Raw genomic sequence first — 21,656 nt, forward strand, 5'->3', positions numbered from 1 at the left:
CCATCCATGGCAATATTCAGATTGTGTCTTTATAACCAATAACCAGTTAGTAACCAGTCAGTTACCAGTAAATAACACTCAAAACAAGTTCATAGCATAAAATAACAACAGATGTGGATTGTGGTCATCTCTACCTTTATAGCGCTGGTAGTGACCAGAGAGGCCAGGATAGATCCTCAGCCTGCCCTGCATTAAAATCAGTTACACACATTCAGGGACAGCAAATGGGTGTTTCCGTCCATGCCAGCTGTAGCCACCTCAGTCCTACTACGCCAATGCTAGAGGAATCGGTTAGGATTGTTGTGATGGGGCCATGGAGAGAGAAACCCTGATAACATTCATACATACTCTACATGACCAAAACTATGTGGACACCTGCTCATTGAACATCTCATTCTAAAATCATGGGCATTAACATGGAGTTGGACCCCCCTTTTGATGCTATAACAGCCTCCACCCTTCTGGAGAGGCTTTCCACTAGATGTTGGAACATTGCTGCGGGGATTTGCTTCCATTCAGCCATAAGAGCATTAGTGAGGTCGGTCACTGATGTTTGGCGATTAGGCATGGCTCACAGTCGGCGTTCCAATTCGTTCCAAAGGTGTTCGATGGRGTTGAGGTCAGGGCTCTGTGCAGGCCAGTCAAGTTCTTCCACACCGATCTCGACAAACCATTTATGTATGGACCTTGCTTTGTGCACGAGGGCATTGTCATGTTGAAACAGGAAAGGGCCTTCCCCAAACTGTTGCCACAAAGTTGGAAGCACAGAATCATCTAGAATGTCATTGTATGCTGTAGCTTTAAGTTTCCCTCCACTGGAATTAATGGGCCTTGCCCGAACCATGAAAAACATCCCCAGACCATTATTCCTGCTCCACCAAACTTTACAGTTGGCACTATGCATTGGGGAGGAAGCGTTCTCCTGGCATCCGCCAAACCCAGATWTGTCTGTCGGTCTGCCAGAGAACACGTTTCCACTGCTCAATAGTCCAATGGCGGCGAGCTTTACACCACCTCAGTGGACGCTTGTCATTGCGCATGGTGATCTTAGGCTTGTGTGCGGCTGCTCGGTCATGGAAACCCATTTCATGAAGCTCCCTATGAACAGTTGTGCTGACGTTGCTTCCCGAGGCAGTTTGGAACTCGGTAGTGAGTGTTGCAACCAAGGGCAGATTACTTTTACGTGCCTCGCGCTTCAGCACTTGGCGTCCCGTTCTGTGAGCTTGTGCGGCCTACCATTTCGCGGCTGAGCCGTTGTTGTTCCTAGACGTTTCCACTTCACAATAAAAGCACTTACAGTTGACAGGGGCAGCTCTACCATGGCAGAAATTTGACAAACTGACTTGTTGTAGAGGTGGCATCCTATGACGGTGCCATGTTGAAAGTCACTGAGCTCTTCAGTATGGACAATTCTATTGCCAATGTTTGTCTATGGAGATTGCATGGCGGTGTGCTCGATTTTATACACCGGTCAGCAAAGGGTGTGGCTGAAATAGCCCAATCCACTAATTTGAAGGGGTGTCTAAATACTTTCGTATATATAGTGTATTTACCATAAGTAATTTCATTTGTTGAATTGAACTGAATGTATGCACAAACTATAATACTATAATTGCATTGCTTTGGCAACAGTGGTACCCATTCATGCAAATAATATTTGAATTGAAAGAGAGAGGGAGAAGGATGACCCAAAATAGTTGCCAATTCATCTTCACATTTTCATCACCTATTCAATCATACATTCTACAAACACAGAGTGCAATAGAGAGGCAATAAAAATCTGAACCATAAGACTGAGGCTGCTATTGAAGAATGTGAATATGATCATCAGCCTTGGGAGGCCCCTCTTCTATGCAAACATCTGTACATTTGTTTATAGGAATTTCCTTGAAGGCACCAGTAGAGCCATCCGAACCTCAATGCAGTGTATACAATATGGAGATGCCAAAATAATGGTCTTGCATGAAGTACAGCCCCCTTACTGCATTGTACATGTTCAGAGAACAGAGTACACTGGGAGGGGCATCTCTTTGACCATGACTGTACAAACACACAATGACTAAAAGACTCAAAACAGACAGAGACAGAAGCAGATACACAGAAAGACAGATGGTAAACCGACAGACACACCAGCAGACAGGCAAACAAACAAGCAGACAGACAGACCAGCAGATAGACACATCAGCAGCCAGACAGACAAACAAACAAGCAGACAGACACACAAAGACAAAGTCAAATACACAGTGTGAGAGAAAGACGAAGGCAGGCAGGCTGGCAAACACACCCCCCCCCAAGCCATCCAACCCCACACAATAACAAACACTCATAAATCCTAGGAAACGCATGCGGTGTAGTCGTATATAACAAGTGTGTTTCATATAACAAGACCTTCATTGCAATAACCCGGATCAAACTAAACAAAATGACTTAACCATAGCCAGAGTCATGCAGTCCAACAGAACAAGCCTGACTCCATCTACTGTCCCCCGGGGTTGATCCCATCCCCACACGGTCGTCAACATGGGTGACTTCAATGCCAAACACCCCACCTTCAATAAAATAACCACAAACCCAGCCAGCACAGCACTGAACACCATCCTCAAACAGCTCGACCTTGTCCTCATCAACAGTGATAAATCATCCCACTATTCATCCTCCTACAACTCTGTCAACAATCTAGACCTCTGCCTCTGCACCCTCCCAATAGCAGCGAAGGTCACCATGTTCTAGGAGTGATCACCTCCCCATCCTACCCTCCTCTGCCTCCAAGCCCAGTCTAGAAGCAGAAGAATACAATACAACTACAAAGCTGCAGACTGGGAAACCTTCAAACTTACCACAACCACCCAGAGCCTTACCACCGGGCCTCCAGTGACTGGTCTGGAGCAAGTCACAAGCTCTGCTGGTTGGCTACTGCGTAGCAACCTAACGGTGCCAAAGCCCTGGTCTGCCCTAGAAAGCCTTGGTAAATTACAATGTTTTGTGCTCTAAAATTTGTTTATTATAATTAAGCTCAATCCCCACAGTGAATTATTTAAAAGTTTACATTTGTCGCCACACAGGACCACGATCTGATACAGACCAATCACGGGCCGGCAGGCTATGAGGAGGCTCGCTCCCTCATGCCATAGACATTAAGGTTGACTCTCTTAGGTAGGATGAAAATGACTATATCACCCATGATCCTTTGCTAGTCACGGCCACTTTCACCATGATCCTTAGCAATTTTTTGGGGGTGCCACTCAGCCCCATTCATAAATATGGCAGACTTCAAATTCAAATACTTCCGGCTTGATGCGCCATCAGGAGTTTTCCATAGGAATACRTGGATGACGTCAGCGGTATGGTATCACAATCTACTGGTTAATGTCTACTGGTTGAATCAAAGTTGTTTCCACGTAATTTCAACCCCCAAAAATCAATATGGAGAACTGAATGGATTTGTAAAATCATCAAGGTAAGGGCATTTAGTATTTTTCTACCCAAATTTGAACCTAAATCCAATGAGATGGTGAAATGTTTGGTTGATTTCACGTTGAATTCACGTTAGTTGACAACTCAACCAAATCTAAATCAAAACTAGACGTTGAACTGACATCTATGCCCAGTGGGTTTATCTGACCCCTTGTGACCCAGACCACCTATTCATGGAGCAGAGGGTGGCGTAGATGGGCCAAATCCTCCTCCAAACCAGAGAGGTCTCCAGGAAGCCCAGGGGTGGCCCCATGCACCCCAGGAACCTCACTACTCTGCCTCATCTAGCACAAGAGTTCATGAAAACGATGTCAGGGGTGGTCAAACAGAGTAAAGCAACTACAAACACAAATAAGAACAGAAATGAAAAAGAAAAGGGAGAACACATGGGACAAGTTTAAATGAGTGGGTGAATGTTTGTTGTATGAGGTGAGGCTAGGGTATATATATATACGTATATGTATGCTGTACCGTAAACAAATGCCACCAACCCTGGTTGCATGGCAATAAAGTATATTGTATCTTGTTCTACTCTGACCTCAACACTGATCTCAACCCCAAAACATTCTGGCAAAAAATGGGGGGGTGCACCATGCCAGCTTCAGGAAGAACACATTCGGCTGGCCAAAGATGTACGGAGAGGATTTAACAAGAAAGTGGTCACAGTATCGGTGTTCTTTGACATTGAGAAGGATACAAACCTGAAACTACCCACTCAGATGGTCACTCTTTACACAGTTTTTTTTTTTTAATTGTCGGAAGATAGCGGTGAGGGTGGGAGGTGGGAGAAACCACATCATTCAGGTTCTCCCCAAGGCTCCGCCCTCGGCCCTTTACTGTTTTCAATGTATATATGTGGTATTTATTACTCCCACCCAAGAGAGGGACATGTCTCCCAGTTTGCTGATGACCTCTGCTGTTTTTAGGTAATTTTAAATGCAAACAGACACACCACTTTTTAACCCCTAACAAAGTCTATCCTAGAATATACTTCTTAAACATGCATGGCTTTTAAAAAACATACTTACCTTGAATGGCCTTTAAACATGAATACTTACCTGTTCTGATGAGGCCCAGACCTGTGCGTAATCCTCTCTGCCCACTCCTGTTGGAAAAAGGAAAACAAAACTCATTACTACAACAACAACAACCTCAACCACTCCTCCCATCACTCACAATCAAAAAGCACCCCCTTCCCCAATATTCTGAAGAGCAAGTTTTTCCATCCCCCCACTTTCAATTTTTTTATTACTATTTACCCCCTCCCCCAAACCAAACCCCTTACCCGAAACCTGGTTTGCATCCTAATCCCAACCCCATCCTAATTTAATAAAGTTTTTTTAATCAAATCGAGGAAGACAAAGGGAGAACCCCTCCACCCCCACCTTGCCAAGCCTCACCTTCTACAGATACAATGAGAAGAGGGATAGAAGAGTGCATGAAGCCCTGAGCTGTCCATACCAGTCCAAAAGTGAATTGTCTGTGTAGTTGAAACACAGAGAGCTGAGGGAGCGGAGAGCCATGGCCCTACCCAGCCTCTCCAGTGACCAGGTGTCCAGCTCACAGTCTAACAGCTGCAGGTTTCTGAAGGGATACTCCAAACTGTCTCGCTTCTCAAGTAGCAAGCAGTATCATAACACAAGGAGGCACAAATGGCAGCAATGTCACATCTCAAGACCAGGTCTGACATTTTCCCAATTTACTGTCAATTCAGGATATTTAAAAACATGCTAATTTGGAGGATATTGATAAAATATTGCTTTATTGACAAACACACTAAAGTTATAATTTGGTATCAGCAGCCAGATAAACAAAACCAAAGAAGTCCCTCCAGGATTCCAGGATTCTGAGTTAAGAATTTTTGGGAGCAAATTCAACAATTATATTATGCGAGCCAATCAAATTTGACCAATCACTACACTATTTCCACATCAAAACAGTCAATTCATCGCAGTATTATCTCATAAAACAGACCCATTACCGCAGTACAAAAAGAGGGCTCGCAATTTCAACCAATCACGTATATTTACCACATAATACGGTTAAATCAAGCCACTTGTCAACAAACTTTTCCCATCTTCAGCACATTTTTGCAACAAATTGGGCAAAATAATCACATATTGGCATGCAAAATGTCAGAATTTCCGCAGCAAAATCAAACATTTTTGCCTGCAAATATCACAAAGACTCCCTGCGAAATCTTAGAAGGGACTGCCAAAGCATGGAATGCTSTCTCTCATTGTCAAAAGACTGTTTACAGCAGTGGTCACCAACTTTTTCTGAGTCAAGTCAACTCAAATTGTATTTGTCACATTCGCCGAATACAACTGTTGTAGACCTTACCGGGAAATGCTTACTTACAAGCTCTTAACCAACAATGCAGTTTTAAGAAAAATAAAAGTTAAGAAAAATATTTACTAAATAAACGAATGTAAAAAATAAAAGAGCAACAATAAAATAACAATAACGAGGCTATATACAGGGGGTACCGGTACTGAGTCAATGTGCGATGGTACAGGTTAGTCAAGGTAAAATGTACATGTACTGTAGGTAGGGGTAAAGTCACTGGTATAGAGGTCCTTCCAGGTCTCTGACCTCCTCCCTATAGGCTGTCTCATCATTGTCGGTGATCAAGCCTACCACCGTTGTGTCGTCGGCAAACTTAATGATGGTGTTGGAGTCGTGATTGGCCATGCTGTCATGGGTGAACAGGGAGTACAGGAGGGGACTAAGCACGCAACCCTGAGAGGCCTCCATGTTGTGGATCAACATGGCAGATGTGTTGTTGCCCACTTTTACCGCCTTTGGTTTGTGGTTGTATCCCAGCACATTGACTCTCCCCTGTATATAGACGTATTATTATTTTATTGTTGCTCTTTTATTGTTTACTTTAGTTTATTTAGTAAATATTAGTATTTTTCTTAACTGACATTTTTTTTTTTTTAATTAAGGGGTGGATCAGCTTAAATTTTGCAGATAGATTGTTGCTCCCATCAATGCAAATTAATTACTTAAAAATCATACAATGTGATTTTCTGGATTTTTGTTTTAGATTCCGTCTCTCACAGTTGAAGTGAACCTATGATAAAAATTACAGACCTCTACATGCTTTGTAAGTAGGAAAACCTGCAAAATCGGCAGTGTATCAAATACTTGTTCTCCCCACTGTATATACACTACCGTTCAAAAGTTTGGGGTCATGTGGAGATGTCCTTGTTTCTGAAAGAAAAGCTCATTTTTGTCCATTAAAATAACATCAAATTGATCAGAAATACAGTGTAGACATTGTTAATGTTGTAAATGGCAATTGTAGCTGGAAACAGCAGATTTTTTAAATGGAATATCTACATTGGCRTACAGAGGCCCATTATCAGCAACTATCACTCCTGTGTTCCAATGGCACGTTGTGTTAGCTAATCCAAGTTTATCATTTTAAAAGGCTAATTGATCATTAGGAAACCGTTTTGCAACAAACTGTTATCCTGATTAAAGAAGCAATAAATCTGGCCTTCATTAGACTAGTTGAGTATTTGGAGCATCAGCATTTATGGGTTCRATTACAGGCTCAAAATGGCCAGAAACAAATTACTTTCTTCTGAAACTCCTCAGTCTATTCTTGTTCTGAGAAATGAAGGCTATTCCATGCAAGAAATTGCCAAGAAACTGAAGATCTCATACAACGCTGTGTACTACTCCCTTCACAGAACAGCGCAAACTGTCTCTAACCGGGAGGCCCCTGAGCAAGAGGACAAGTACATCAGAGTGTCTAGTTTGAGAAACAGATGCCTCACAAGTCCTCAACTGGCAGCTTCATTAAATAGTACCCGCAAAACACTAGTCTAAACGTCAACAGTTAAGAGGCGACTCCGGGATGCTGGCCTTCTAGGCAGAGTTCCTCTGTCCAGTGTCTGTGTTCTTTTGCCCATCTTAATATTTTATTTTTATTGGCCAGTCTGAGATATGGCTTTTTTTTTTAACTGCCTAGAAGGCCATCATCCCAGAGTCGCCTTTTCACAGTTGATGTTGAGACTGGTGTTTTGAGGGTACTATTTAATGAAGCTGTAGGTAATACCGACTCGGCCAGGAACAGGTTGAAAATGTAAGTTGAGACACTTGCCAGTTGGTCAGGGCATGCTACGGCGAACGTGATCACACAGTCGTCCAAAACAGCTCGGCTCTCATCCATGCTTCAGTGTTGCTTGTCTCAAAGTGTGCATATAAGTCATACAGCTCATCTGGTAGACTTGTGTCACTGGGCAGCTCGCGGCTGGGCTTCCCTTTGTAGTCCATAATAGTTTGCAGTTTTCACAAGGCACCCGGACCTGCGTCCCCTGTATCGGCATCTTCTCTTCATGCGAATGATGGGGATTTGGGCCTGGTTCGGTATCTGGAGTAAATCCTTTGCGTCCGACTCGTTAAAGGAAAATCTWTGTCCAGTTCGAGGTGAGTAATCGCTGTTCTGATATCCAGATGCTATTTTAGGTCATTAGAGATGGTGGCAGAATAAGTTACAAAATAAGTTACAAACAACGTGAAAAAACACACAAAATAGCACAACTGGTTAGGAGCCCTTAAAACGGCAGCCATCCCCTCCTGCATCATTCTTTCAGAATTTCAAGATTACTTTCGCAGTCTAAAAGCAAGCCGAGATCTACAGTTCAGAATTTATTTTAAACATGACCTTAAAAATGTAACATTAACCTATAAAAACTGTTTTGTAGGAATGAGGTTTGTGCAGTAGGCCTAATCATTATCACATCATATTCTTGACCAGATCAGATTTTAAAACTCAAGCTTTGATAACAAAATAGATCAGTTCATGTAGCATTTGCTGAGCATAAATTGAACAAAATTGCAAATAAATTAGCTTTTTTATTTTACTGGACTAATGGTTCCTGCATTTCAAGGTCATGGTGCTTTTAAGATAACTGGGAACTCAGAAAATGAACGAGGTCAAATCATGATGTCTGTGATCTTCAGGTCAGAGTTCTAGAAACATGCCAGAGTGTCTGACTTGGAATTCTGAGTTGGATGAACGTTCAAAACAATTTCTTCTAGTCTGAGCTCTTTTTTTCCTGAGTTCCCAGTTGTCTTGAACACACTGAAGTCTGAGATTTCCAAGTTCCCAGTTGTCTTGAACACACTGAAGTCTGAGATTTCCAAGTTCCCAGTTGTYTTGAACACATTAGTATTAGTCTGAGCGGAGGAAGGGAGCAGCAGAAGGTCAGCCTCTCACGGACCCTGCTCTCTTCTTGTCTCTGGTGAGACTGACCATAGAGAGGGGACACCGTCTTCCACCTGATGGCGAAACTCGAGTCGCACCGCATCCGCTTCATGCACAAATTCATGTTATTCCTATAACCAGAGAAAGTGAAATATTCCTTGATATTAAAATAGATATGACGAGCTGCTAAGAATAAAAACACAGGCCTATCGATACACTTGGCTATTTCAGCTGTAGCACAAGTGGAAGTAGGGAGCAGTGCATTTTATGTTTTGTAAAAGGGTTGAATAAAAACATGAACTCACTCATAAAAACAGCATCGCTTTGCTGTATTCTTTGACAGTTTCTCTCTTCATTGTTTTAAAAGTTGTGAAATGTGAAGTAGGCTAGTATCAAACATTGCTGTGGCCAGGGTTGTGGAGGCTGTAGGCACGGTGATTTGAGCCAGAGCTCTCCCAGTCTGCCGGGTATGCAGTTTGTCTTTCAGACACTTTCGTGATCGACCAGTTGGTGACCACTGACATACAGGGTAAGGAAGCAAAAATGTAAATACTTAATTGGGTGAAATATCCCTTTAATCCTGARGAGTCTATTGACGAACCTGTGCGTCAATCTAACATCCCCTTCAAAATCTGTCAGTTTAAAGTAGAGATATCAGTTTTTTTGTATGGGCTGTGTCTCAATCCACCGCAGCATCCGCCTGTGTTGGTCTTCCACATCTGCGATGGAAGGTGGCCGAGCTACAGTGGCGTTTGTCAGACCATGAGACATCCCAAAAATCAGTCTTCTTATGAAATCGTCTGTAAAAATAAGTATTTTTAAGCCTTGAGACATTTATTTATTTTTATTTCACCTTTATTTAACCAGGTAGGTTAGTTGAGAACAAGTTCTCATTTACAACTGCGACCTGGCCAAGATAAAGCAAAGCAGTTTGACACATACAACAGCACAGAGTTACACATGGAATAAACAAACATACAGTCAATAATACAGTAGAAAAAAAAGTCTATATACATTGTGTGCAAATGAGGTAAGATAAGGGATGTAAGGCAATAAATAAGCCATGGTGGCGAAGTAATTACAATATAGCAATTAAACACTGGAGTGATAGATATGCAGAAGATGAATGTGCGAGATACTGGGGTGCAAAGGAGCAAGATAAATAAATAAATACAGTATGGGGATGGGGTAGTTGGATGGGCTATTTACAGATGGGCTATGTACAGATGCAGTGACATGGATTGTGTATGTGTACCATTCAGAGGGGGAATGGGCAAGACAAAATATTTAAGTGCCTTTGAAAGGGGTATGGCGCACCGGTTTGCCAGATGCACTGGTTTGCAGTGTAGTCCAGTCTTGGGACTAGGTCTTGTCTCTTGTGTCAGATACATTTGTACTACAAGACCATCCGAGTAAAAAACTCATAATTATCAGCTTCCATTCAGTCAGTGCATAAAACCGCTTAGCCTGGCCAAATATATACACTAATTTATTGAAATATCAATAGAGTATCTTAACAGCCTTCATATCTATTATAGACATGTTTGCGCAGTGGCAAACCTATAGGCCTTCAGTGTGTGGGACAGGTTTGTGATTCTGAAAGGACAGCAACTGTAATACCAGCACACTCATGTAGGAGAGTGCACATTTTGTAAAACACAGAGAGCCAGTGGTGTAGTGGAGGCTGTATGCAGGTCTACGTCAAATACCCACTTTATATACAATTCCAAATGAAAACACTCACTTCTTAATCCAAATAAAATTTTATTTCGCACATGCGCCAAATACAACAGGTGTAGTAGACCTTACAGTGAAATGCTTACTTACAAGCCCTTAACCAACAATGCCGTTTTAAGAAAATACCTACAAAAAAAGGAAGAGATAAGAATAACAAATAATTAAAGAGCAGCAGTAAATAACAATAGCGGGGCTATATACAGCGGGTACCGGTACAGAGTCAATGTGCAGGGGCAATTGAGCTAATATGTACATATAGGTAGAGTTATTAAAGTGACTATGCATAGATAACAGAGTAGCAGCAGCATGGGGGGAGGGGCAATGCAAATAGTTTGGGTAGCCATTTGATTAGCTGTTCAGGAGTCTTATGGCTTGGGGGTAGAAGCTGTTTAGAAGCCTCTTGTACCTAGACTTGGTGCTCCAGTACTGCTTGCCGTGCGGTAGCAGAGAGAACAGTCTATGACTAGGGTGGCTGGAGTCTTTGACAATTTTTAGGGCCTTCCTCTGACACCGCCTGATATAGAGGTCCTGGATGGCAGGAAGCTTGGCCCCGGTGATGTACTGGGCCGTACTCACTATCCTCTGTAGTGTCAAGTAAAGACTATCAAGCCAAGTCTCAAGTCCTAAACTTTGAGTTGAGTCCTAAACAAGTCATAATGTGCTCTTCACCAAATGTAATAGCATTTCATATTTTTAACAAGAGTAATAGTTAGTATATTACATTTACGCAAATCATGAATGCTTTTAAAAATATCTATATATTTATTACTTTCCAAATAAACRTAATATTTCCATGGAAATACATGGATAGTCATGAGAAAGACCCTCCCCAATAGTGATTGACTATCGAGGATTGCTATGAGGCGCAATCGGGCGACGTAGGCTTGTACACAATTGCCCAACCTCAACACACACACACTCTCACCACTCTCACACTCTCTCTCTCTCTCTCTCTCTCTCTCTCTCTCTCTCTTCTCTCTCTCTCTCTCTCTCTCTCTCTCTCTCTCTCTCTCTCTCTCTCTCTTCGTCTCGCTCTCTCTCTCTCTCTCTCTCTCGCTCTCGCTCTCTCTCTCTCTCTCTCTCTCTCTGTGTGTGTGTGGTTACAGTAGGCTAACGTATGTCAATGGTTTTAGGAACAGCAGTAACATTCAGGCAGGATTTAGGATACCAACTGCCTAGCCAGTTGTAGCTCAATCTTGGGTGCAATGATGACGTTCCCGCACTGACTGACTGTGTGTGTGGAGGCTCATTGATTTAACGTTATGGTAGCCTACATGATACACTAGTAAAGTAATAAAATATATAGCTGTCGGCTATATTAGCCACGACTTACCGTTCTTTGTGCAGCTTCAAATGTCGAACAAAGTTGGAAATTGTTGCTCCTCCGTCTGTAATTTTCTTCCAGCATGTTTTGCAAGTTGCAATCCGTTTTTTGTTGATATAGCGTCGTCTTCATATCCCAAAATAATTATTTGGAGTATCATCTTTCCAAGGGCTACAYCTGAATTCACCCGCCGACGTTCCTCTGCACTGCCACGCACAACTTTTTCTCAGCTGGCACAATTTGATTGGCTGCTGTCCGATTCAAACTGTAATCCGTTAAATGAAGAGTTGATGCGCTGTACACTTTTTTTAATAGCATAATTTTTTATATTTGGTCTTGGGGAGGGTATCAAGTCAGGTCGAGTCAAAAGGCTCAAGTCCAAGTTAAGTCACGAGTCATTGGTGTTAAAGTCAAAGTCGAGTTGCAAGTCATCGTATTTGTGACTYGAGTCCAAGTCATGTGACTCGAGTCCACACCTCTGCCAGGCAGTGATGAGTATCAAGTAGTGTAGTGGAGTTATACGATTTATTAATGATGTAGTACAATAGAGAAATCATGCACAAAGTAGCCTACACAATCGCAAAGCACGTGAAATATATGAATATGTGTGCTGCACACATGGCCTAGTTTCAGGTAGCAAGAGTCTTTTGGCATGGAGCAGCTCACAGAAAAATGACATCGGTAACTTGTAGGGTAGGAAAGACATTTCAACTTATGATATCTACCAGTAAAAGCTAACTAAGGCAACAATGGTATGCAAACCAGGTATTGAAAAGTTGAATCTTTAGTGTTGGTTAGTAGGCTATTAGTTATGCGCAATTGACATAATGTGGTGTTTGCATCAGGGGCGTAGACATGTATGAGCCTGGGTGGACAGAGACCCACCCACTGGGGAGCCAGACCCTGACAGGCCCACCCAATCAGATTGATGTGTTTTAGGCATTGTTGTGGACTTAGACCATAAAATGGTGGTATTTTTTAAATTAAAAAAGGTATGATTTTGAGAGTGAAAATCAAACAAATCTATAGGAAATCCTATGATTTTTCACACAGGGTGCCTTTCCTTGTTTGGGCAGGCCGTTTGGGAACTTTTCAGCTAAATTTGAGTATACCCAGTTCTCCAGTCCCCACTACACCACTGCATTGGGCCGATGGAAAGACAACAATCACATCATGATGTTAAAGGATAAGCAGTCCATAAACTCGAGCATAATAAGCTAGCAGGTCCCAATCATAAGAATACAAAAACACAACCATTAAGCATTTCCCAATCAAAATGTACAACTATTACTTCCCATTGCAAAAAACATTTCACATTTAGCACAAAGTAACTAGTGGCCTAACGTTTAAAGTGGAACTGACAGCGTTTTAACTACTTTGCAGATATGAAACAAACGACAATCATAATATCAGTCAGAAATCTCAAATCCCAGTTTATGCTACAAAACCAACTTTATAAGAGATTTTATAAATAGATTCTATTTGACTCAACGTTCAATGACGTACATTAATAAATTGTTGGCAGAATAAATGGATGCAGTTCAATGTATGATTAATATAATTCACCAATACATTTCTTGGTAGTCCAAAAAATATTGCTATCAGGATGTAAATCACAGCTGGCCTGGTAGTTTGCTGCCTCCATTTGGGATGCACTGTTTTAGTTTCAATGACTCAATATTCTGGACAAAAGCGGGCGAATGTAACAAAGGCTGGGAATGTCAATAGAATCAAACTAGCAAGGGCAATGATCACAAGTCAGTCATAACTTGGATAATAGGCTAGCGTATCTATTTATGTAGCTATTTATGTAGCAATCTAAAAACACGGAGCCTAATATTAGCTAGATAGCTAGCTTCTAGGATAATGTTATGTCATGCCTTAATGTTTTTTGGTGGCTATACACATAAAGATGAAGGTGTCATTTGGTTAGCTAGCAAGAACTTAAACAACTGTTGAACAACATCTCTTGCGTTCGCAAATTCACTCTGGCTATCTACTCTGATTTTCTTTTTCTGAATATGYCAGAGCACAGAACAACTGATGAATTGATGAATGCTCAACACCCGCTTAATATGACCGGTGTCAGTAAACGTAGACAAAAAAAGTTATAGATAGACAAGAACACTCTAGATAACATGTAAACTGCCGAACCAACTCTGCTACAGCGAGTAACATTTTCAGAGTGAGGTGTTTTGTGCCTGAAAGTAGCTAGCTAGCCAACTTAACTAGTTAGCTTGGGTGCTTGGCTTGGACAAGCATGCATTGGCAGGCAAGCTGCAGTAGGACGAGGAGGCTACAATTCCCCATCGTTTATCCGTGCAATTTTGATGGCCAACTAGCTGAAAARGTTTGAGGGTTTATCTAATGTTCCTTCATTAGATTTGAGATCATCTTGCTCTGGCTAGCATTAGTTGTTGATCTTGTTGTTGTTGATAACTGTTGTTGTGCATAACTGAGGGAGAGAGCCTACCCCTTTCATGGTTGTTCGATCAATAGGACTGTAAAGTTCCCAAATGTAAGAGGACTCCCATGGTGTTTACATATTTGCAGAAATCCATTCAGATGTATTTTGTGGATTTTGGCGAATGCGTTCTATTGATCTAAAGTTGCGCTGTTGCAACTGCCTATAAACATATAGTCCAATTCAAAGTGAATGATGGCAGGCCCGTGTGTACAAATGGCTTGTTTGTGTAAAGGCTTACTCTACCTCTGATTGGCTATAGCGCATCTGTCTGTGCAGACTCAGATCCTTGTCAAGACAGATGTTTTTATTAAGTTCTATTTACTGCAGTGTCTTAATTGTTCAAACACACAGCCGCTTTCCCACTCTATATTTTTATTGAATTTTCACAAATGCCTTAGTATACGTATTCCCATACATTCTAAGAATGTATGAAAACGTGAAATTACCATATATAAGTGGTCGCTTGTCAGAAAATGTTTTAAAAAGTGTAATATTCTTCCTGGGGGTGAATATGAATATATTTTAATAAGATTTCATGTTGCTAAAATTATGTCATCTCCACTTTAAATGTAACAATGTTTCACACACATAAGTTATTTTAAAAGAGATGGCTAACAGGAAGCGTGCTGCAATAAAAAACACAGTTTCACTCACCAGATGATCATTTGAAATTTAACTTCTTGTGGAAAGTTATTCTTGAAAGGGGAGACGGTAACAAATTAGCAACAACATCCTCTTTGATAACACCTGCTGCAGCCGCTGCAAACTAGCCGTCAATAAAAGCTAGCTAGCTAGATCGTGGGAAAACTACTGCTCATTATTGCACAGTGACCTGTTGGCCTTCAAGAAGGGAGAAGTTTCCATATGTTTTCTAAAAACTGACCCACCCATTAAGTCAAAATGTGATCGGTTGATTCACTCCAAAATGTTACCCAATACAGTTGAATGGCAGATGCATTTATCTAGCTTGTGATGGCCTAGCTAGCCAATGGTTAACTAAGTAGCTAGATTTGTCTCCCCAGAGACCAGCAAAGAAAAATCCTGATTGGATGTTTTTTTTCTCTTCAGTGTTAACCCATTCCTTTCCAACAAAAACTGAATACAGATTCAGGGATAACTGTATTCAGTTTCAGGGATAAATCAGAACATCATTGAAAATAATAATATAACTATCATTATTGTATTATTATAATCATTATTTCATATATCCTTAGCCCTTCTCTGAAGGCGTAGAAGGCCCATTGTTCCCCACTGTGTTTGGGTTAGTAATCATTTGTATAGTGGCTCTATTTTCCCTCAGCAGCATTTTTTCACTGTTCTGAATGTCTAAAGAATCCATATGTACTGAAATATGAACACAGAAATACTGGACATTTTGAACTCTTATTATGGTGGTGATTTGACAAAATTACAGTCATGGTCTTGAATTAGACCCGCATTTTTCTGGTCTCTCAGACCCCTTGTCCCCCTCCCGGTCTCGGTCATGACTCATTCTCACCCACACCTCTGGTCTTGGTCTTGACTTGGACTCAGTTTGCTCCAGTCTTGGTCTTGAATCGGTCTCGCTTTAGGTGGTCTCGAACACAACACTGTGAGGTTATGTGGTTGATGACAAACATCTCAGAGTGTGGGAAGCTTATCCCTGAAACAACATTACTTATCCTTCAGCACAGAGGAAGGTGGTGTTATACTACACTAGCATACATTATTCTAACCAGTTGGCCACACCCTGTACTGTATATTTCCTTCAGTGTCTGATTTCATAGAATATAAMTTTGACTATAGTTTACTGTTTGAATCACATTCCACTCTGTTGTAAATCATCTGACATAGGAATATAACTCTTTATAGAGTTCTCACATCTCATTTAGCCTCCTGAGTCGGACCAAGATACTTTACTCCTCTATTGGTGGAACAAGAAGTCTGTTATTTGTCAGGCGTTTATTGTGTGCGGGCACATCTGTGTCCAAAATGTCTATTTTGTGCTAGCTCCCTGCACTTGCCGTGCGAAAATGAGCATCCAGCCAGGACGGGTTGTGCCGGCTCAGCGCTCCTGGTCTCCAGTACGCCTCCTCGGACCAGGATATCCTGCGCCAGCTCTACGCACTGTGTTTCCAGTACGCCTTCACAGCCCAGTGCGTCCTGTGCCAGCGCCCTGCACTTGCCGGGCTAAAGCATCCAGCCAGGACGCGTTGTGCCAGCTCTATGCTCCAGACCTCCAGTGCGCCTCCACGGTCCAGTATATCCTTTGCCAGCTCCATGCACCCGGCCTCCAGTGCGTGTCTCCAGCCTGGTACATCCTGTGCCTGCTCCACGCACGAAGCCTCCAGTGATGATCCATGGCCCGACACCTCCAGTGATGATCCATGGCCCGGAGCCTCCAGTGATGATCCATGGCCCTGAGCCTCCAGGGATGATCCATGGCTCGGAGCCTCCAGTGATGATCCATGGCACACCGAGCCTCCAGTGATGATCCATGGCCCGGCGCTCCTAGTGATGATCCATGGCCCCGAGCCTCCAGTGATGATCCATGGCCCGGAGCCTCCATGATGATCCATGGCCCGGAGCCTCCTAGTGATGATCCATACCCGGGCCTCTAGTGATGATCATGGCCCAGAGCCCCCAGTGATGATCCATGGCCCGGAGCCTCCAGTGATGATCCATGGCCCGGAGCCTCTAGTGATGATCCATGGCCCAGAGCCTCCAGTGATGATCCATGGTCCGGAGTCTGCAGTCCAGAGTCTCCGGCGACGGTCTGCAGTCCGGAGTCTCCGTCGACGGTCTGCAGTCCGGAGCCTCCGGCGACGATCCGCGGTCCGGAGTCCCCGGCGACGATCCGCGGTACGAAGTCCCCGGCGACGATCTGCGGTCCGGAGTCCCCGGCGACGATCCACGGTGCGGAGCCTCCGGTTCCATGGAAGCGGAGGGATCAGCGAGCGGAGCGGGGTCTACGTCCCGAACCGGAGCCGCCACCGAGGCTAGATGCCCACCCGGACCCTCCCCCATGGAGTCAGGTTTTGCGGCCGGAGTCCGCACCTTTGGGGGGGGTACTGTCACGCCCTGACCTTAGAGAGCCTTTTTATTTCTCTATTTGGTTAGGTCGGGGTGTGATTTGGGTGGGCATTCTAGTTTTTCTATTTCTTTGTTGGCCGGGTATGGTTGCCAATCAGAGGCAGCTGTCTATTGTTGTCTCTGATTGGGGATCATACTCAGACAGCCTTTTGTCCACCTTTAGTTTGTGGGATCTTGTTTTTGTGTAGTGCCTGTGAGCACTCCAGTCGTTACGTCTCGTTTGCTGTTCATTGTTTTTGTTGGTGAGTTTCATTTAAATAAACATGTGGAACTCTATGCACGCTGCGCCTTGGTCCGCTCATTTCAACGAACGTGACAATATACTGGATGACAGCTGTTTTTCATATTCACATAAACACACATGCATGCAGGACCGCACGCAGGCAGGCAGGCAGGCAGGCAGGCAGGCAGGCAGGCAGGCAGGCAGGCAGGCAGGCAAAAAAAAAAAAAAAACTTCTGTAAACGCAAGGGGTCATAATGATTGACACCCCTGTTTTCAATACCTTTCCATACCTCACCTTGCAAGGATAACGGCACTGAGTCTTTTTCTAAAATGAGTTGGAGAATGAGTTAGACCATTCCTCCATGCATACTGTAATCCCTCCAGATCGTTTATCTTTGTCATTGGACAAACAAGGAGCAGTAATAATCATTGTAGATGCATTGCTAATCTAATGAGAGAGCCAGGACTGAAAGAAAGAAAATCCCCTTGTTATCCCTACTTAATAATCTAAATGAAAGTAATTATATTAATCAGACAACAGACAAGGTATTCTTATTCATCCAAACCTTTCAATTCACAGGACATATTCACAAACCTCTTGGTTACGTAAGCATCCCTTTGTGGCTTTACTTCACTTATCCCATGCAGAAGTAAACATGCGGTTTGTGAGTGTATTGAACATCAGAGCATCATACAGAGTATAGCTTGATAATGACTGAGAGTAGACTGCTCAGGAGCTCCCCGCTGGCTTGTAAAATGTGGATGTATTGCAGTGAAATAGCAAAACATGACTCATGAAAAAAGGGATAAAAAAGAGCCTTGAGAGCTGGACTGACTTCAGATCTATTGGGTATCTCACCAACGTTTATTGAAAAGCATTGAACCAACTCATTGCACACTCATCGAACAGTCATACTATATCCCATTCATTTCCCCATTTCTGTCTCGTTAGGTTTTGTGTCTTGTGAAGTACTGGCTGCTCAAAGTTTAAGAGTATTTATGGATGTGTGTCTGTGTGTAAAGCAACTTTGTCTTAGCACCAACGTCTGTGTAAATGTAAAGAGACAGTGTTTGTTGGCCATGAGGCCGAGATATTGGCACATGAGTGACGCTTTGTTAATACAGTGTGCAGGATTTTCTTTTCTTTGAATTACACATAGCCTAGTTTAAAAATGTCATGATGATAGCCTGTCCTTCTGGTTCCATGAATAAAGGAGCAAACTGGATGTGTGTGAAAGATATTCAGCCTCTAATAATAAATAATTGTTTTTCTATTGTACTCCAAGAGTGTTTAAATATGTTTTTAATCTGGATATCTTTGACATGATCAACCACCAGTGGACTCATCCAATTCATTAACCTCAAGACTACTCATCTTTAAAAATGTCTGTACGTTTCCAGGTTATTCTACCGCTACATTTGTCATGTGTCTGAAGGATGTGGTCAGATCACAAGCAATAGTCTTGGCTAATACACAGAGGTAAAGATGGAATGTGTGTGTGTGCGTGTGAGAAAGTTGGTGAGTGACTCACGAGATCTGCAATGTCCCTGTGTCCCGAAGAGAGGTTCCAGATGTGGAGCTGTCGTCCGCAGGTGTAGCCCTCTCTCTGTACTACTCTGAGTAGAGGCTGCAGACTGGGCGGGGCTTCACCCGTTTGACCTTCCTTATCAGGAAATGCTAGTAATGTACAGCAGAGACAAACATATGCTGAGCATCTGAAATACAGAGTTCTCTCTCCTTCTGTCCCGTCTGTCTGTCTGTTTTGGTTGAATGAAAGCACCTCCACCTGGGAACAGACATCAGTTCAATGTCAACTAACGTGGATTCAATGTGAAATCAACAAAAATGTCAACATGGCATTGGATTTAGGTAAAAAGTTGGGTGAAAAAAAATACGAAATGCCCTTGCGTTGATGACTTTTTGCAAATCCAATCTGTTTTCTATGTTGAATCAACGTCATCACATAGATTTGGGGGGTTGAAATGACATGTAAACAACGTTGATTCAACCAGTTTCTGGCCAGTGGGCTGTGATGAAGGCTGCTATTTGCTATTTATTCCAATCAATCCCTGCCCAGTAATACTCTTACATTCTGTTTAGTTGATCCAGATTGATGATGGATCTAAAACCATGATAAATCCTGTTTTATACATAAAGAATTGCTTTCTTTTTTCTTTTGACTTCCAACTGGCCATACATTTAGACACCTGGAAGTTAGTTGAATTGACTGAAAGCCCTGTAATAGGGATGGCCATTGGCCGCACTGCCAAAGATTAGATTTAATTGAAAATATGGTTACTTTTCCTACTTCCAACTCATCTCAAGGCAACAATAAAACAACATACATTGTTTAAGTTTCTTTCAAAAGTACAAAACATAATTCAGTTGTATGAAAGTGCTTACTAAGAGTTTGCAATATGTTTGGGGTTTGATGAACTGGATGAGGCCATGGTCTGAATATGATTGTGTTAGTGGTCACTAAATACAGCCTAAGGCACACCTTGGTCAACAAATGTTCTGGAGAAGGTCCTGTACCAAGGGCGTGTTGGCACGGCTGTTGGTCTCTGTACAGAGCAGCTGGTACATCTTCAGAAGCCTGCGCAGTCTGCCAGAGGGTCCTCCGTGTTTGGGCCTATGATGCACCCACACTCAGACTCCTTAGCTGGGTTCCCTTTGCCATGGTTTCTCTGAAACATCTTACTTTGAGTGAAGAGAGAAATATATACATTTACTTTTGGGCCATTGATTTTGGATATTTTTTGTCATGAGCTATAACCAATTGTAGGACTAATATTACCAACTGTAGGCCAACAACCACATCCCTTCATCTTGAATTCAAAAGTAAAGAAAACAAAAAAACATCAAAGCTGGGATGATTTGGTCATGGTCTTAGTTAATGCAAAACCCAGCCCCAAGATAAATGGTGTTGAAAGTTATTAACACATTCCCCCTTTAATCCTTAATAGTGTCACGGTACTCTAAAGTAGAACCCAGAAACAGACCAGGACAAGGAGAGTAAGACGAAGGTGAGTATTTATTTACAAGTTTAAATGTAGTGATAGAAAAATCAAAGTAGCGGAGCGGGCAGCGGAGGTGAGTTGATGGAATTGAGTAAGCAGATCCAAGGAAGTAACTGAAGTCACCGACGACCAGGTAGGGATGGGATGAGTGTTCCGGGTGAATGACTGTAGACAGAAAAAACAGAGGTAAGTTCAAGGCAAGCAATACGTACAAAACAACAAAACAAACTCTATCAAACTGGAGGCTGATACGCTGGCACAACATACTGTTCATGGCTAACGATCCGGCAGGGAATGGATGTCAGGTCAGCGCTTATGAAGTGGAGGGGTGATGATCAGGACCAGGTGTGCAGATAGCTGATGGGATACAGGTGCGGGTACTCAGAGATCCTCCAACTAGCTACGTCGCCCGGCAACCAGACAGGGTGCGTTCCAGGACACCGGAAAAAACACTCCAGGACAGAACACAGGCAAAAACAGACTCAGGAAGCGGGATTCGTGACAAATAGAGGGGATAAATATCAAAGCTGGGATGATTTGGTCATGGTATTGAATAACACATTCCCCATTTAATTTTTAATAATTAGCAATGAAAATTATACATAAGTACAGTCCCTTCAGAAGGTATTCACACCCCTTTACTCTTTACACATTGTGTTGTGTTACAGCCTGAATATAAAAATGATTAAATTTAAATGTTTTGTACCTCACCCAAGGGAAGCATCAGGGAGTGTCGACACGTCCCCGCGCCCCAGCCGGCTCGACAGGTCCCCGCGCCCCAGCCGGCTCTACAGGTCCCCGCGCCCCAGCCGGCTCTACAGGTCCCCGCGCCCCAGCCGGCTCAGCAGGAGTGACCTGTCCGCTCCTGATCCCCGGGTTCGTCCCCTTTGTCGGAGTACTGTGGCTGAAGCCGCGCGTCGGGGAGGGGGTACTGTCATGTATACTCCCTCTCTGGCCTCTAGGTCATCGGGCTGCTGATTATCCTGCACACCTGTCACCATCATCAAGCGCAGGCATGCGGGATCGGAGTCAGGACAGGCAAGGGTCAAAACCAGGAGGGCTTGAAAAAAACAGACCGGGAAAAATAGGATCTAGGAAAAATGCTGGTTGACTT

At 42.9% G+C, this 21,656-nt stretch overlaps 1 long non-coding RNA gene across 1 annotated transcript; it reads right to left on the bottom strand.

Moving 5' to 3' along the window:
* Nucleotides 1–20,538: 20,538 nt before the first annotated feature.
* LOC139022809 (uncharacterized) lies at nt 20,539–21,037 on the bottom strand. The gene is made up of 2 exons (XR_011473859.1): nt 20,810–21,037; nt 20,539–20,707 (listed from the first exon to the last, which is right to left on the bottom strand). It is a non-coding gene; the product is annotated as an uncharacterized lncRNA (long non-coding RNA).
* Nucleotides 21,038–21,656: the final 619 nt, after the last annotated feature.

Source organism: Salvelinus sp. IW2-2015, linkage group LG22, assembly GCF_002910315.2.
Source record: "Salvelinus sp. IW2-2015 linkage group LG22, ASM291031v2, whole genome shotgun sequence".
Taxonomy (NCBI): domain Eukaryota; kingdom Metazoa; phylum Chordata; class Actinopteri; order Salmoniformes; family Salmonidae; genus Salvelinus; species Salvelinus sp. IW2-2015.